Source organism: Corythoichthys intestinalis, chromosome 6 (assembly GCF_030265065.1).
Source record: "Corythoichthys intestinalis isolate RoL2023-P3 chromosome 6, ASM3026506v1, whole genome shotgun sequence".
Lineage (NCBI taxonomy): Eukaryota > Metazoa > Chordata > Actinopteri > Syngnathiformes > Syngnathidae > Corythoichthys > Corythoichthys intestinalis.
The window spans coordinates 16,833,658-16,839,657 of NC_080400.1; positions in this window are offsets into that span (position 1 = coordinate 16,833,658).

Below are 6,000 nucleotides of genomic sequence, written 5' to 3' on the forward strand. Positions count from 1 at the left end.
AAAAACAAAAATCACTTCAATCAAAAAAAGAACAATTTCAACCATAGAAAATGTTTTTGAATGTGAAAAAATATTTGAGATTGAAAACTTTGCATTTGAACACTTAATTTTTCATTGAAAAAGTTTCAATTGTTTTGAAGCAATACTTTTTGTGTTTGGGCCATATTATGGGTAGGACATTTGTGTCTAAACCGTTCAATCTAAAAAAAAAGTTGCTTCAATCAAAAAAAAAAAAATTTTTTTTAGATCAAAGAAAAAAAAAATCATTTGACTAATAAAATTGCCCTCCCCTAATTATTATTTGTGTGTGTGTGTGAAAATTATATGCAAAGCAAATGACTGTCTAAGGTGCTAGTCACATGATCTGTTCGAATAATAATTTTGACCCATTATAAAAATATATTTTTTGTTCATTTCATTCATTTTTGTTGCAGTTTTATTGCTTTACAACTTATATATATATAGAAAAGTAAATTTCATGCAATGACACTTTTCGGCCACCAGGGTGGGCCTGGCCCCCCTTAAAATCCACTTATGCTTAAAAGGTGAAAACATTCATTCATTTGTGGCCACACCTCCCACTTCAAACAGATTGAACATCTATAGTGGTCAATGGCAACGAAGGACTTTAATTTCAAGTCATTTGCTGTTGATTTTCAATCCCTTCCTGCTGATTTTGAGTCATTTCTGAGTCACTTTTTATTGGGTTCGGGGCATTTATGGTTCAGTACCTGTTAATTTTGGGTTAAAGAACAGAAATAGACCCAGGAGTCTTCCCAAATAAATAGGCAGTGACTCAAACTCAACAGGAAGTGACCTGTGAATGTCCTAAAATGAACAGAAAGTGACCAGTAAATGCCCCCAAAATCAGAAAGACTCACTGCAAAGGATCTGGTTTCGAATGAACGAATGTTCATTCGGCCCCTCCCAGTTTAAATGGATTGAGCGCCTAGCGCCGTCACTGGCAGCCATTGAGTTTAGAGACACCATCCTAGTGGAAAATTTTGGTAGCAACGTGTTTGTTCCTTATTAATTTTTTAACAATGACAACTTTTTAAAATTATAGATCCATTCTTGGGAAAAGCATATCAATAACCTTTTGGGATACAAAGTATCACAATATATATGCCCATTTCGATATTTTGTCACAACCAGAATAAGCTGCAGTTTTTTGTAGTCTGCTAGCATGTCAACCATATCGGCTTTCTATTCTGTTGTTTCAGTGTGACTTTTCTGTCATGCTGCCAACATGTACTAGCTAACGCAGCGCGAAAGAAAGCTTGGCATGATCAATAATTTTGGTTGTGAGTTCGCAAACAGAACTGCTGAAAAAAAAAGTGGGCATTCCTTGATGCTGTTTTGGATGGAATAACTAGGAAATGGTCAAACATACTAAGATTTGAGTGCCAAATTTGTTTTCTACATGTAAAAACAAAACATGGACAGGTATTCAAAAGTTGACACTTAAGACCTCTAATCTTTCATAGGAAACGTGACAATAGACAATTCTTTTCCGAGCGAAATATGGGCAGAGCCATCTTGTAAAATTTCTGCTCTGAATTTCCGGTTTAGAAACAACAACATGAATTGTGGTTGAAGTAAGCAGTGTGGTGACAAAGTTAAACTGTAAAATCAAACCAGAGGAATCCACGGAATCTCCAAAAATGGATTCAGCACGACGTAGATAACACTCCGAGACTTTCTGTGCTGTGCGTCAACTCCTTGAAGCTCGTAGTTGGATCTCGGGATCTCCCAACTCCAGCCTCTCAGCCAGTAGTCTTGATATATGTAAATTAACGTACAGTAAGTGTTGTTGTGAGGCACATCAACTTGTCTTTCCTTGCCTAACAGTGTTTTCCACCTGAAAACAAACAAAAAACTTGTAACATTTGCATTTATGCATTGACATAATCATGCCATCCAACACGTACTCATTAACAACAGGCTAGCAACAGATACAGTAGTTGTAGTAAATATTATTAAAGATCATTTTAATTACAATCATCATCGTAATAATAATATCAAAGGCAACAAGTTGTTTAATGCGCAAGATTTTAGCTTTAGCATTTTTTGAGCTCCGGACACATGAAAATGCAGGGATAGGAAGAACATACCTTCCATAACGCAGCGGCAACATGGCTACAAAAACACCCGGTCTTTGTGGTGGCACGAGCTTGGTTCCACATCTGCCTTCATGAACATGTTGTCCTCCCGTGACGTGATGATGGCAGGGATGCAGAATTTCCCAATAGTATTTTTTTTTATGAGAAATGTTACTCCAGCTCTACTGTTGTTTTGGATGCAGAAATTCTAAAACGGAAGTTGCTAGCATACATGCAGAAGTAAAGCGGAAGTCCAGTGGTATGAAAAAGTATCTGAACCTTTTGGAATTTCTCACATTTCAGCATAAAATCACCATCAAATGTGACCTGATCTTGGTCAAAATCATACAGATAAAAACACAGTGTCTGCTTTAACTAACTAACCACCCATACATTTATAGGTTTTCATATTTTAATGAGGATACCAAGCAAGCAATGACAGAAGGGGGAAAAATAAGTAAGTGAACCATCAAATTTAATATTTTGTGGTCCCCCCTTTGGCAGCAATAACTTCAACCAGATGCTTCCAGTAGCTGCAGATCAGTCTGGAACATCAATCAGGACTAATCTTGGCCCATTCTTCCCAACAAAACTGCTGTAGTTCAGTCAGATTCTTGGTATGTCTGGCATGATTCGCTGTCTTTAGGTCATGCAACAGCATCTCAATGGGGTTCAAGTCTGACTATGACTTGGCCACTCCAGAATGTGTATTTTGTTCTTCTGAAACCATTCTGAAGTTGATTTACTTCTGTGTTTTGGATAATTGTCTCGTTACAGCATCCATCCTCTTTTTAGCTTCAACTGTTTGACAGACAGCCTCAGGTTTTCCTGCAAAACATCCTGATGAACTTTTGAATTCATTCTTCCATTAATGATTGCAAGTTGTCCAGGCCTCGAGGCAGCAAAACAGCCCCAAATCATGATCCCTCCACCATGCTTCACAGTGGGGATGAGGTGTTGATGTTCGTGAGTTGTTCCATTTTTCTCGCATGACGTTGTGTGTTACTCCCAAACAATTAAACTTTGGTTTCATCAGTCCACAAAATATTTTGCCAAAATTTCTGTGGAGTGTCCAAGTGCCTATTTGCGAACATTAAACGAGCAACAATGTTTTTATTTTTATTTTTTTTTATTTTTTTTTATAGACAGCAGTGCCTTCCTCCATTGAGTCCTCCCATGAACACCATTCTTGGTCATAGTTTTACATATAGTTGGTGTGTGCAGAGAGTTATTGGATTGTGGCAGTATTTTCTGGAAGTCTTTAGCAGACGCTCTATGATTCTTCTTTTACCTCTCTGAGTATTCTGCGTTGAACTCTTAGCGTAATCTTTGGTAGACGGCCCCTCTCTCCATTTGTAGTCAACTTCTCTGACTGTCGATTGATGAACATCCAGACTTTTAGAGATGGTTTTGGATCCTTTCCCAACTTTATACAAATCAACAATCCTTGATCGCAGGTCTTCAGACAGCTCTTTTGACCAAGCTGAGATGCACATCAGGCAATGCTTGTCATCAAGACATTTCTTCTTACCAGGTGTGTGTTTTATAGTTGGCAGGGCAGCTTTAAACCACTTTTAGGGACTATTTTCGAGAAATAGCCAACGAGAGGCTTAGCAGGCTATGGGTTTCTTGACTCGTTGACTCCTTTCAAATAAACTGAATGTAAAGTTTAAGGTGTTTATTCCAACTCAAATTCAAACAATATTACTTGTGGGTTTCAAAAACAAATAAATAGAACTAAACAATAACGGGCAGTAAGGAAACAATGGTCATCGGAAAAAAAATGCCTTTTAGCCAGCTAACCCCAGTCACTCTATATGTTCAACTGACTTGGGTCCTTCTGACAGCCCCATTTCAGCAGGCATAAACAGCTGAAATGTTTCAAAGGCTGATTACCTAAAACCACGCCCACACCTAACAATGGCGTACCGCAAGCAACACGTCACTTCGGCTATTAATATTCATGACATTAGCTACTGTTGCTAAGTAGGGACAAGCCACCGTTTGTCCCTAATAGGAAATGAATGGTAATCGTGTACGAAGCAGATGTTTACAGAGCTAAACTTACCAATTCTCTCTGAAAATGATGTGCCTGGTGCCAAATTGACTGGCAAAGATGTGGAAGAACATAAAAATGTTCAGTTAAAGAGATGGCTTTAGTGTCGAAGGCTGAAAAACACGAAAAAAAAAACGAGCCGACCTAAGCATAGCGTTAGCTTTTTTATCGACGCGACTGACAATGACATTCTCCTGTTTCAACAAGCTATCCTTTACCATCAGCCCTGTCTTTCTTATATATCATCTGGTTGTCCTACGTCTCTTACCGTTCTTGGAGGTAATTTAGTTAGCTTTGTGTAGTGATCGCAAATGCTACTCAGTGACAGCCAACGAACACTTTTAATTTTTTCATTGATAAGACATCTTAATCCTATAATTTATTTACACTTCCCCCTTACTAAAGTTGTTTTTTTTTATATGTATAACAGAAACGGTAACAGTGGCAGTCAGATACCATTGTAATTCTTTTCAGGTCATTCATTGTCAGACAGAAGCAGTACGGCACAACGTTACGCTAAAAAAATAAGTTTAAAATATAAAAATGGTTTACCTCTTTGTCCTCTGAAAGACCATGCCAACCCAACATAATGTTTACTGCATATGAAACGTGAATGGATTCGCCGAGTTGGTGTTAAAGTCTGCACAAGTTGATTCGGTCTTCACATTTTTTCTTCCCGAGTTTTTGGTTTCCAGAAACGTATGAAGAAAACATCCTTCATGTGTCGTAAATTCTAGAGTCGTTTCTACAAGTTCCAAAAAAGCAATGCGTGATCGGCATGCCCGTTTTTGAAAGATTACCGGAGAAAAGTAGCACTAATTACGTTGGGTCTATGCGAGGGCGGGTCTATAATGTCCCACTTCGGCTTTACTTCCGCTTTACGATGCGACGTCACGGTCCAAAAATAGCCTGTGTGCGGTACGCCATTAGAAACCCAAGTACAAAGTCAAAAGATACGTAAAGGAAGATAAAGGAAGATAACTAGGCTCCTAAACAAAAGAAATAGTATAACATCATCAAAATCATCACTAGTAGACACTATGGCTCATACACCACTCATCAGTGATTGGGCACACACCAGACTTAAAATTTTTGGTGAAAATTGGTTTCAATTGCTCTTTAAGTCTCCTTAGGCAGCATGTTTCACTTACCCCCCTCAGCCCCTTTCTGTCATTTTTTGCATGGTATACTCATTAAAATATGAAAACAGACACTATATTTTCTTCTATGTGATTTTGAAAAAGATCAGATCACATTTGATAGTGATTTTATGCAGACATGTGAGAAATTCCAAAAGGTTGTCTATATTTGGTCATTAAAAACATAAATATTAGCAGTTATTATAGTTGTTTTTAAATTATTAATTATTATGTTTTTTTAATGTAATTATGAATAAATTTATAAATGAATACAATCTTAACAAAAGCTAAATTAATTATATTTAAAAATAAATAAATACTCTATTGTTAATCCCAAGTAACACTCTAAAGTAGTCTACTCATTGAAACTGGCTGAACTGGCTGTGAATTATCTTTTTCAGTGCCATTGCCAGCACTAGACGTCCAATCCATTTTGACTGGGGGGGGGGGGGCGAATGAACATTTCATCTCGTTCATTCGCTCCTTTCAGTCGAAATAAATTAGACGTCAGTGAGTTAACAAGGTAGAGACCCGAAAATGCCCCCAAATTATTAGGAATTGACCAGAAATATACATGAAGTGACCCATAGGGTATGGAGCAAAGTATCCCCGCTGAATTTCTCCACAAATTACATTTTATAGTTTACTTGGTTGAATCTCACATAAACTGGTGCAGGTGTCGCTAATTAAGTGTCCAATTGGC